The following is a 13,008-nucleotide window of genomic DNA, read 5'->3' as shown; positions in this document are numbered from 1 at the left end:
TACACATATAACTCCATTTATACAACCAATAAATATTCTGGGCACTATTCCACCCATATTACTCTCCCACAACTTGAATAGGCCATTTGGGTAACAATCCGAATGCCACCTTATCTACGCTGAAAAGCCCCCAATTCAATCGTAAGCTCATCCACAGTTACATTAACATAATTACAATTAATAACAACTTGTTGTTGTAGCTGTTGCCGCAATAAGCTTTCAATGCCCATAAGCAACACTGCAATACGCGGCAGTGTGTTTTAAGTGCACTTACAGGTAACACATATGCACCGTTAATGTATACCGTTAATGCATGTATGTGAGCTGTTGATATTGGTGACAGTTAAGGTAGTTTATGTGCCACACGCTATTAATAACTGATGAGGTTCGATAACTACACTTTAACACTAAAACCAATACTAACAGTAATATTAGTTACAAAAACAACAATTACTCGCCATCTACCACGAAATCGAGAATCATGGCGTGTTGCAGCAGACACCCACATACATATGTACATATATAAGTAAGTAGATACAAGCAGCAACTATAGTAACAGCAACAAAATTACGCACAGCTAACGTTATCATTGCCAAAATATAACATTTGACATCACATTTGTTGTTATTGTAGCGCCAGATTTGATATTTATGTACTTACATACGATGTTCTCACTTGTGTGTCAATTTGTCTCAAATTTCTAAGCGTTGTTCATGCCACATGCGTTGCCCAATGTTATTGCTAACGTTGCCCTTACAACATACGTCATAACGGTGAGCTGATTACGAAGCTAATCGAATGACGAAAGCGTAAAGTTTTGTTCGCATTATATACAGTGTTGTGCAAAAATATAGCATATATACGATTACGCCACGATGTTTGTATCGTCCAAAAAGAAACGACTTTTTTTAGATTTTTTATAAAGCATACAAGTATAACGGGTGATCCAAGGTAATGTACTTTTTTCAATAGCCTTGCTTTGACAAATCATGCGTGAGTCGGTTCTAGCTGTCATGTTATTTTTGTTCAGTATTGTTTGGCATTTCATTATGGAAAGACTAATGCCTGAACAACGTTTACAAATCGTTCAACTTTATTACGGAAACTCACGTTCTTTAAAAAATGTGTGTTCGCGCACTTCGCAAAACTTATAGTTAACATACCATCATATATAACATACGTACTGAGCATAATATTTACAACATCATCACCCCACTTTAGACCCAGCATCTACATATTATTCGATAGTATTCGATCGAATAGACTCTTGTATACACGAAGACCGTGGAGAGTCGACACGCAGCAACTCGAAATGACGTAGGAAACGACTTAACGCATTTTACGTCGAGACCAATTTTATTCAACGATCAGGCCCATTTCGGGCTCAATGGGTATATAAAGAAGCAAAATTGGCGCATTTAGGACGAAGAACAACCTGAAGAGATTCAAAAGCTGCCATTGCATCCAGAAAAGAAAACGGTTTGGTGTGGTTTGTTAGCCGGTGGAATCATCGGTCCATATTTCTTCAAAAATGACGTCGGTGAGAACGTAACCGTCAATAGCGACCGTTATCGTGTCATAATAACCGACTATTTGTGCTTGAATTTGAAGCTCTTGATCTCGGCGACATATGATCTCAACAAGACGGCTCCATTTCCCACACATCGCATCAATCGGTGGAACTGTTGAGAGAACACTTCGGTGAGCAGCTAATTTCACATTTTGGGCCGGTTAATTGGCCACCAAGATCTTGTGATATCCTACCTTTAGACTCTTTCCTATGGAGAAATGTAAAGTCTAAAGTTTCCAGCCGAAATGCGCGAACGAGTCATCGAAATTTGGACTCAGCGGATGGACCATCTGATAAGTAGCCGCGACCAACATTTGAAAAAGATAATCTTCAAAAAATTTATGTCGAAAATGTACTTGCGAATGATAATAAACATTCCCCTTTAACCATTAACAAACGAGTACGGAAACTCGAAATAGATCAATATTTATACACATGAATGAGCGAGCCAGGCTGAGTCGGTTAAGCCATGTACATCTGTCTGATCGGGATGACCAGCACACGTAATTTTTTCACTAAGAAGCTGCACATTTATCGGAACCGATAGCATATAGCTGTTTTATGAACTGATCGATCAAACACAAGTCCTTGCATGGAAACGTATCTTCACAAAATTTGGCATAGAACAAAGCATTACTACAGGTCGGGCAATTATTGCATATATGTCCCTGTATGATTAAGATAAGCTCACGACAAAAAGCATAGATTGTTGTCCTAGGCAACAATCTCTGATTAAATTCTTTAGAATATAAGTAATAAAATCTTAACTATATTTAAAACTTTAATTTGGAATGGATTTGAATTCCGACGGAATTACGCATACGTGTTGTTCTGCTATCGTATACTTCTTTCATTACGAATATACAACTATGATGAACCTGTTATTGCTATAAACATTTTTTACTGAAACCTTGTCAATGCTCATTGCTACCTCAGGACTCTGTGAATCCGGAATTAAATATTGATATAAATCTTATATGGATATAAAAAGCCAAAAAGTTTCTTCACAGCATTGTATTGGCATTCGTAAGTAGATAAGTGCGAGCAAGAATATCGACCATCGCGCTAATGTTGCCATTGCCGTAATTACACCTATTGTTATTGCCTTTACCATTTGTTTTTGTTGTCTGCTGGTATACATGCATATATGTATTTCCGCTCGCTCTCCTATATGCCACACTGCGCTAACACGGCAGCGGTCAGTCTCCCGTTTACCGAACCGCGATTAATTCAAAAGCTGGTCAGTTGGTGCTACTCTATGCTTAATATAAGTGCCAGCTCTCTAACACACACTCACATATGCATACGCATAAGTACGCAGGTGTGTGTGAGCACTTACTGTTTTGATATGGCCCGTTGACTTCCGCTTTCAAACGCTTCAATGGCCGTTAGTTTGCTATTTAGTGGTTGCCCACTTTGCTGCTCAGTCTCTTGCTCCACCAATTTCGCGCTAAGTGAATGAATTTGGCCGCCTCTATCAGCGAAGAATGTTTACAATGTTATTTGTATCGGCATTTAAAGTTGACAAACTAATTTAAACACAAACTCCTTGATTTGCAAATCGAGGATTGACATCTATCCTTTGTATATAAATAAAAAAAATAAATCTATCATAAAATTTGTTCTAAACTAGAGCTTGGTTATAAAGTGAATTCACATTTATTTATCTTTTAAGATATAGTTTGAGGGTATCAATGATTTTTGCCAAGCTGAATCCATTTATTTTGTTATAAGACATCTTTATACAATCGCAAAATGTTGCTATAATAGTTTTGTTCACCTAACGGTTGTACGTGTCATCCAAAAACTAATCGAAATAGATACAGACTTATGTACATTCTGACAAAAATGCATCCGAAAATTGCAATTAAATTCCCTGGGTAAATTATTTAAAAAAATATATTTTGTAAAGTTGGTAGGACTTTCCTTAAATGGAATCCATGCCAAATATGAGCGCGATTTGTCAACCGGTTTGTTTACAGCAACTGCTTAAGTCGATACACCTCAGTAGTCCGTTGCGATAAGTATGATTAATTGTATATAATTGAGATATATTAATGAAACTTGGTACGCGTGATCCTTAGTAAAAAGTAAAGAACGAGTTCATAGATGAGTGTAATCGGACCAAAACGTCATTAACCGAAAACCTATAAAGTGCCATAACTAAGCATTAAATTAAAATATAAGACTTAATTAGTACGTAAGATCGCAGTAGCAAGGGACATCTGTGGACAAAAATTTAAAAAAATGCGCGTGGCCTGCCCCACCCGCACTTAAGATACAACAACCAAATTTGTTCAGTGCAAATCTTATGGGAACTTCTACCGACAGTGTGAAAAGGAATAAAATAGGAAGATAGCCCTGTTCACTCAACATATACCGTTACGGCGTAAAACTACTAAAAACGAGATAAATCAGAAACTAAATAAGCCAGAGACATTAAATTTTACACCAGAGATGGTATGAGACGATTTTATAGGAGTCGAAATTTAGGTCATGGGATTCTTCTCATATTCCTATGTCACAGCGTAAAAATGGGCGAAATCGGACCACACCACGCCTATTTCCCTTACAGTACATTTTTAAATTACATTCTTTTACATTCCAGTACACAAATCGAGAGCCCTCGTAACTAATATAGATTTTTCAATAAAATTTTGCTTCTTTTACTAATTCTTAAAATAAAAAAATTTCAAATCCAATACCTAAGTCTCTATAACCCCAATTGCTATCCGCTGAATTTACTTCATATATTTGGTTATTGTAGGTTCCTTATGAAAGTTGAACACTTTTGTACTTATGTGGCAAAATAATAGTTAATAGATCCCTCAAGCCCATTAACCTTAAATATCTCCCTTCCGTTTTTATACCCTGAAATATCAGGTTGTCAAATATCTTTTCCTTCCGTTTTTATCGGAACCCTGAACGATCGGAATCAACAGTATAAAGTTTGTCACGATGTTTGTAACACCCAGAAGGCAACAAGCGTCGGAGAAGAAATTGTTCAGACCCTTATAAAGCATATACATATATAAAAGATCAGTATGTTGAAAAGCTTAAGTTGATTTGCCATGTCCGTAAGTAATATAATCTCCGGAAAAATTGTTCCATCCGTCCGTCTGTCATGTTATTATATATACGAACTAGTCCCTCAGTTTTTAAGATGTCGTTTTGAAATTTTGCAAGCGTCATTTTCTCTTCAAGAAGCTGCTCATCGGACCACTATAACATATAGCAGCCATATAAACCGAACGATCGGAATCAAGGGCTTGTAGGGAAAACTTTTGCATTTGACGTGGTATCTACACGAAATTTGACGTGGAGTACTGATGTGATTTGGGACGATTCACCGGCCTTCGACCACAACCGTTTTCGCTTGATATGGTATGGTATGTGATCAATTTTTCGTCGCTAGTCACCATCCGCTTCACAAATGGGTCGAGTTCGTTCCATTTCAACAGCATATCGCAGGCGTTGATACGGTCCGGAAGGTGTTTTTGCGTCAAATCATGTGCCACCCAAACAACAAGAACGAGACAGGATTTAAATGCACATTTGTTTACTGATATAAAACCTCATTCAAAATTTGATTATCATAAATACACTCATGCAATTTATTTCTATTACTGCTTAACTCAGGAACTTAAGAAAGGGTAGCGTTTTTGATTCCACAACTTTTTCAACGCTTGCGAATTCGGCCTACAAATAAATAGCTGCTCTAAGCTGTTAATATAACCCTTCAAGAACTTCTAGTCAAAGTTCTACTCATTAGGATGAGTAAACAAAAACGTATCGTATCGTTTTTGTTTTGTACTATGGCTGAAAAGCTGCAATCACAACCGACAGCAACGGTTTTCTATTTGACTTGTACTCCTGCCTTCTGAGAGAACTGATCAGCAACTAGTTATGTATAATGGAACTGTGGAACGTTATTTCAAGCTCCTAACGTACAGCTGCAAGAGAAACCATTGGTTTTCGGAAAGGTGGAAAGAACACCGACGAGGACTGTCATGTCACAACGAGACGCATATGCAGACAAAAAGAGCTTGAGAAATTGGCCGAAAGAAACTGTATTAACACCAACAACGACATTGAAATCCAACGCAGAATCACTCTTGTCAACAGCAGCTCTTTTGGACTGAGTAGACAATTGAAAAATAAGGTACCCTCACAACAAACAAAGACCAAATTCTACAAGTTTATCACGATTCCCCTCCCGCTATATGGCGCGGAGTCATGAACAATGGTATCATCAGATTAAGCGGACTTAGGAGTGTTCGGGAGAAAGGTAAAGGTAAATACTGCAGTCGAAGGAACGGTGAACAAGATATATGGCGAATTGACATAGTTGAACGAATCAAGAAACAGCGGCTGCACTGGCGAGGTCATGTTGTCCGGATGGAAGAGAACACTCCAGCATTGAGGATTTTCAAAGAAGAGGAAGATCCATACTCCATTGGAGAGATCTGGTGGGTTCTGGTTGCACTTGGTATCTCGAACTGGCGCCAAATAGCGATAAGAAGAAACGACCGACGCGCTGTTGTTAACTCTGCTATAACTGCGTAAGTGGTGTCTATGTCAGTAAAGGAGAAGAAGACACATCTAACGGGAAGATTCTCCTCCAAACAAGTTCTATTTTTTTAATATTATAATATTTTTATTGCGTTATAAAATTATAAAAAAATTAGATTTGGCTCAAATTAGTCGGACATCAATCATACTATCTTTCTATCCTTCAAAAGATCCTTATCCTTAGGTGTACAAAAAACGGTAAAAGATCATTTGAAAGAGCATTAAATTCCTTATGTATTCTACAAATCGAAATATGATTTTAAGTAGCACCTTGCCGTTGCAATAAAGAGCTCATACTTGGAAAGCCTTTTTTTGAGGTGTCTTATCAACCAATTTTCAGAGTACGAAGCGAAAAACATCAATTATTTGGCCCATCCTAATATACATAGCACTTTCTGAGTACTAATTTATTAGTGAGCAAGTCTTTCTCCTTCTAGCTTCGCTTTTCCCATAATGATATAAAGCAAAATGAACAAATAATAAAAATCAGCAATCGAGCTATGATAGTGACAAACATATTGACATTCTCTATATGACTTAGTCAGAGGTGCTCATTGCACAAGTTACTCAAATATGAAAATCACGTACTGTATTTGTCACAAACGGAAATGGGTGAAGAGACAAATGACATATTTATATTCTTTATTTAAATCATCTTTTGTATATTTATTAACCTTCATTTATATGCTTACTTTAATAATCATATATAGGAATAAATCTTTCGAACTTAAGAATTGTATTGTAACATGCGAGAAAACAAGGTAAAATAAAAGAGGCTTTATGAAATTGGGAAATCAAACTCGTATCAATGAGACATAGCTTTGTTTTTGAGGCCACCTGCAAAACAAAAAAAAATTCAAAGAACTAAATATACTTACATAAATTATATTTGAGACTTCATCAATGAATTCACAAAAAGTAAGCCAAAGCCAAGCCTCAAACCTGTGGCACGCAAACAGGTGTCGGTCGTTGTAATGAGGCATGAGTTAGCGAATGTCACGTACATGGGTAACAACAAAAGTAACATTAAGCCGCAATAATAATTATTAAACTATGCTCATTGAATTTTCCTACGTGTTCACTTTTCGAAAATTTTTGAAAGAATTTCAAATGAAAAAGTCAATGTATGGAGTTTTCAAAAGTTTTCAATGGGATTGTGAAGATAGTTTACAGTGGTCTGCAGTGGTTTTGTTAGCCATCACTATCAATCGTTATTAATTTTTTTTATTTTTTTTTATTTTCAAATCTTTATTTTCATTTTACATTACAAACAAACCAAGGAGTATACATATATATGTAAATATATATGTAAATATATATGTATATATTATACATATGTACTATATATATATATATATATATATATAACATCAGTTTTTTTTTTTTTTTTGGAAAATATAAATGCATCAAAATAATTAGAGAGAAAAATGTTTTATATCTTAATTGAGAGAAAAAATCCTTCCTTTGCTCTCGTGTCCAATAATGCACAGTAATTTTATTTGGGAAAATTGTCATCTTTTCTTCACAAAGATTGGATTTCGTTTTACAAACACAACCTTTGAGCATTACAGTATTATTTTATCAGATCACTTAAGTGGTTATATATACTGAGATTCAAGGAAAAACTTAACTTAAACTCGTCGAAAACTTAAAGTTGATTCAGATAAAGAAAGATATTTTTTAAGAATAGAAATGACATTAGGCGAAGTTTTGAAAATCAATGAAAACTTAATGAAGTGCTAAACTTTAAATTTCTGAGGCATATTCCAATACGATTATTTAACTAGCTTAAGTAATTAAAACACTGACGGAATTGACATACGAAAGACACGATAACCTGTGATTGTATTAGAAAACAAAGCCACCGCAAAAAGAAGCAAAAATTTCAAACATTTGTTGGGCACGTATACGTAACGGCGTACATGCAACCATCCAACCAACCAACCGACGAGCAAAACAAGCCTTCATTGGTGATGAATACAAACTGAAAATGCCAATTTTATTTTGCGGCCGTCAGCAACATATAATAACAGCTCGCAGCACCCGTAGCTATCAAGAAGGAAGGCAAAGACCAAAAACACAAATAAACGACGTAAAGGGAAATAGGTAAGGAAGCCTAACATTCTGTGAAACCGTATAAAATGCTATGCCCTACTAAAATGGACCAAATTACCAAAAATATAAGCCTATTCTGAACACGAGTCGATTTTATTAAAAGCTCAAAGGACTGCAGAGGATAGACCGCTGTAAGAAATAACTTTTTAATATTTGTAAGGATCATTTCTCGAACCTTATGGTGTGCACATTTACCATCAATATCCCAGTCCATAATATTCCCGTCTAAATTCATCAATTAGTTACACGTAAAATTTGAAGATAATTTTAGATTCGGCCGAAGATACAAACACGAATTCATGAAGTATTTAGTCGGAACCGACGAGCTTGGAATTTTTCCTTCTAAGGTACACATCGCTAAAATGGTCTAAAGACTTTGCGGAGAACAGCTTTCTTGAATTATCTAAGAGCTTTCTTCTCTCAGTTTGTTGTTGTCCATGTTCCTGCGCCGTATAATATGTAGTACATATAGAGCGTAAGTTATGTTCGTTGAGAGCGAGATCTACTACTCAATTGCCTACCGATCCCTAAGTTGCAAGACTTATTCTACGCCAGACTTGGATTGATGTAGGTATTTATGCTGGTTAACAGTCGATTCCATTGCCTTGGTACAATTAACTGTTACCCAAACAAAGGTACAATACCTTTCACTAAGCAATCGATTCCGGGTACAAAAATCGTCGATAACAGTATTCGCATTTACAGGTGCTCGTGTGTGTGTTTGTGCGTGCCTACTATTATTTTACGCTGCGTTCGGATAACATTTTATGAATGCTAAATAACCTGACAAATCGCAGTGAGGTGGAAAAGCAAACTAGAGGAATAGACAGGCTGTCATTGGCTGGCAGTGCCGACGAGCGCAACGACGACTTATTAATAATTTACGTGGTAATATTTCTCATACAGCTCTCGGATAAGCCAACGATATGGCATCACCACCATCGTCACCATCGCCACCTTCATTACAAAGGCAAAAAAGTGTATAAGCAAATGAAATAAAGAAAGTAGAGAATATTATTACAACAACAATTACCAACTTGCTGCCTCGTTCGATTTCGAATCAGAAATAGCAAAGGCTGCCGGTGCATAAGAATGTGCCTTAACGTCAAAGCAAAGCGTACATGTACAGCTATATACAAAGTTGGAAAGCTAAAGAACATTGGCAGGCGAATAATTGTAGCGCAAATGAATAGGCGCACGGAATGGTTATTTAGCTGCCTGGGCCGCCATTAATATGCGTAACGCACAAATCATTAACTGTGGTGTTTATATGCATATTTCGTCTGTCTGTTATGCCGGTAAGTACATTTATGAGTGTGTAATCCCATGTAATGGTATATTAGTAATGGTATTTCTATTTCTCTATGCATAAAAATACATTCATCAGCATACTTATGTGTTATGCTAAAGTTAGGAATGCATTAGAACTAAGTGGAAATAGCTAACGTTGTGTGTGTGTGCAAGGTGTATTGAAGTTGACCTCTCATTTCTAACCGAAACTTGTACTTACTTAATTATCATTACTACTGTTGTACACTTGAAAGATATAAGTAATCTTAACATCATTTTTTCAACTTAAATCCTTAGTTCCTTATAGCAATGGAGATGGAATTGTATTCTTTAATTTGGACTTAAGATGAACTTTGCAAAGAGCAAGTAGTTCAGTAGATCTCTTGCGTTTTTCTCTAGACCAAAAGTATTTGCAATCGTAGACGGAGTCGGTCGGTCGGTCGGCACGATAGGTTCATTGGTATAGCGCTAGAAGCCTAGATGTCACTGATGATTTAACTCGTTCCCATTTTAATGTGAGCGGGAGAAGGGTGTCCCCTTTGGTTAGCTCATCGACTTTGCCGTTACCAGTGGTGCCGCTAGACCCTGCACTTAAGCTTAATGCTAAGCCATGGAAAACAGACGCTAGCTTTGAGCTCGCAATTAGCGGTCTCAGCGTTATTATTGCCACTCTTCTGTCGGAATAAATGCTTAGCTCTATAAAAGAGGATGAACTTCATAGCAATTCGTCTACTCTCACCTAAATAGGAGCCACTTTTGCTTGAAGCTTAAAAGGCGACGTATGCAAAATTTCGGATTGGTATCTCAAAAACTGAAGAACTAGTAAACATATATACAAAAATGAATAAATCGACCCAGCTCATCATGCTGATCATTTATGCACATATTTTAGAGGATCTTCGACTTTTCCTTCTAGGTGTTAAAAACTACGTGGCAAACTTAATAAACTGTGTTCAAAAAATAAATATTTTAAATTGGCTGTATGCTTTTCAATTTTCTTCTTCTTCTTTATTGGCGTAGACACCGCTTACGCGATTATAGTCGAGTTAACAACAGCGCGCCAGTCGTTTCTTCTTTTCGCTACGTGGCGCCAATTGGATATTCCAAGCGAAGCCAGGTCCTTCTCCACCTGGTCCTTCCAACGGAGTGGAGGTCTTCCTCTTCCTCTGCTTCCCCCGGCGGGTACTGCGCCGAATACTTTCAGAGCTGGAGTGTTTTCGTCCATTCGGACAACATGACCTAGCCAGCGTAGCGGCTGTCATTTAATTCGCTGAACTATGTCAATATCCAATTAAAAAATTATTGCACAAATTTTAGAGGACTTACATACATATTCACGGCCATACTTAATTAAATATGACTGAATATTATTTTAACTGCAAAATATAAAACAGTTATTTTTCATGTCATACGAATTAAGTTCTGAACCAGCGGCAATTGCTTAATGCTTATTTTTAATTAACACACCATTTGCGCTCACCTACATATTATATTTAAAGCTTTTCGAGTTTAAACGACTGTTAAAGCAGAAATACACATATAACAAATACAAAAAAATTTCATTTGGGCAGCAATTATCACAAAAGCACAGAATTTAAAATGATTATGCGTTTTCCTTTCATAATCATATACATACGTATGTTCATATGTATGTACATAACTGTGTATGCAATATTCCGTTACCATATACGTAGGTTTGTACAGCGAAAGTCTTCCATTTTGTATGCATCACTCACATACTCCGTCATTCTCTTTGGACATGCCGCAAACAGCCTGTAGCGGCACGTCTGTCGCACCCCTTTTCTTCTCTTCGCAAATTGGTGTCCAAAAATTGTGGCACGCACCACCAACATCCGCCCTAACAAATTATACATAATTTTCATGCTGGCATAACCATCCCCAGATATCGGCACAGTTAAGTGTCCTGCGTCCTGCGTCCTGCGTTCGTCGGCGGCGATACGATGCTTTTGGCTCCGCGTGTCCTTGCCGGTCGCCTCTGCCGATATTTCAATTTGCGTAAAACCCTTTCAACGCAATCAAGCGACCAACCGCTACCGCCAGCGCCGTCTCTGCGCGCACGGCCACAATCTCACCGCCCGCGCGCCACACACTACCGTTATTTACCAGCAGCACTCACGAACCCCACAAGCGTCGACATGTTTACACATTTACCCATATTTTCCAATTCGCATACGGCTGCGTTACGGTGCACGTTGGTTAAATTGGAAAATCGCTCGTTGTTGTTGTTGTATCTTAAAATACCAATTCGCTCGCTTAATATTCTCTTTACCGTTATTTGTTCCTTGCGCGCCTTTATTTATGCAATAATTTCTTGTTGCGCCGAGCGTTTTATCTGCGATGAGCGCTTGTGTGTTTGTATGCTTGTTGCTATTGCATTTATCTCTCGCCTCGGCGTCGAGTAATTTTTACTTCAGCAACCACCGCTTCGCCACTCACCGACGCCGTCGCCGTCGCCACCACCGCCGCGATAATTTCAATTAATGCTGCACTTAATAAAAAATTTATTGCCTTCGGTTTGTTCTTTTATTGTTGCGTTACTGCCACCAATATTTACTTGTGTTATTGTGTGGTTCTCATTGTTGTTGCTTTTGCATAAGCTACGAAGCGCGCAACAAAGTGGCGCGATACCAGAAAGCGGCTTATAATTCCCGCTACAAACCGGACGTGCAATAACTTCGTGTTATTGTTGCTATTGCCGCCGCTCTCCGCACACTTCGCCGCCGTCCACGTCCATGTGTGGCACGTTCGCATTTGCGCGACTTTGCATTGATTTATAAATTGTGCAAGTTAATTTATGCGCGTAAATTCACATTTTGCGCTTAAGGATTGCTCGCCAAAAAAACGCACTTAAAGGAAAATTAAAAAATAAATAAAATATGTGAATATGTGAACATTAAAAATGCACACAAAGCAAATTAAGTGCAGCGCTGCAACAACGACAAAATGTTGCAATAACAAAAATTGATGGAGGCAACGGCTGCGAAGCGTGTGCATTCGCACAGATTTTCCCAATTGTTGTTGTTTAAATTTTTATTTATTTATTTTTCGGTCTTTTGGTTCATTTGGCTTATTTGTTTTTACAAATTATTTTGTTTGTCCGCCATTTAAGAGACCGCTCGCCTGATTGCATTACGTGTACGATGAGTTGCCATTAGCCTTTGGGTATGCACACACACACACACATATGTACTTGACGCTGTTGGAGTGTCCCAGCGTTGCATTCACTCGTTCATATATGTATATGTGAGGGCGGCCAATAAAACACACCCTAAAGTATGTTTCTGTGTGGCTTCTTTGTTGCCAAACTATGGTGCCATTAACGGCGCTATTAATTTAACAATATCCCAGTCATTAGGCTGTTAAGTGCTCGGGATTTTTTTTTACAAACTACACCCAGGGCTATTCTGAGACACGAAAAGAGAGTACAGTCTGGAAATACA

This window comes from Bactrocera neohumeralis, chromosome 4 (assembly GCF_024586455.1).
Source record: "Bactrocera neohumeralis isolate Rockhampton chromosome 4, APGP_CSIRO_Bneo_wtdbg2-racon-allhic-juicebox.fasta_v2, whole genome shotgun sequence".
Taxonomy (NCBI): Eukaryota; Metazoa; Arthropoda; class Insecta; order Diptera; family Tephritidae; genus Bactrocera; species Bactrocera neohumeralis.
This window is presented reverse-complemented; position numbering follows the sequence as displayed.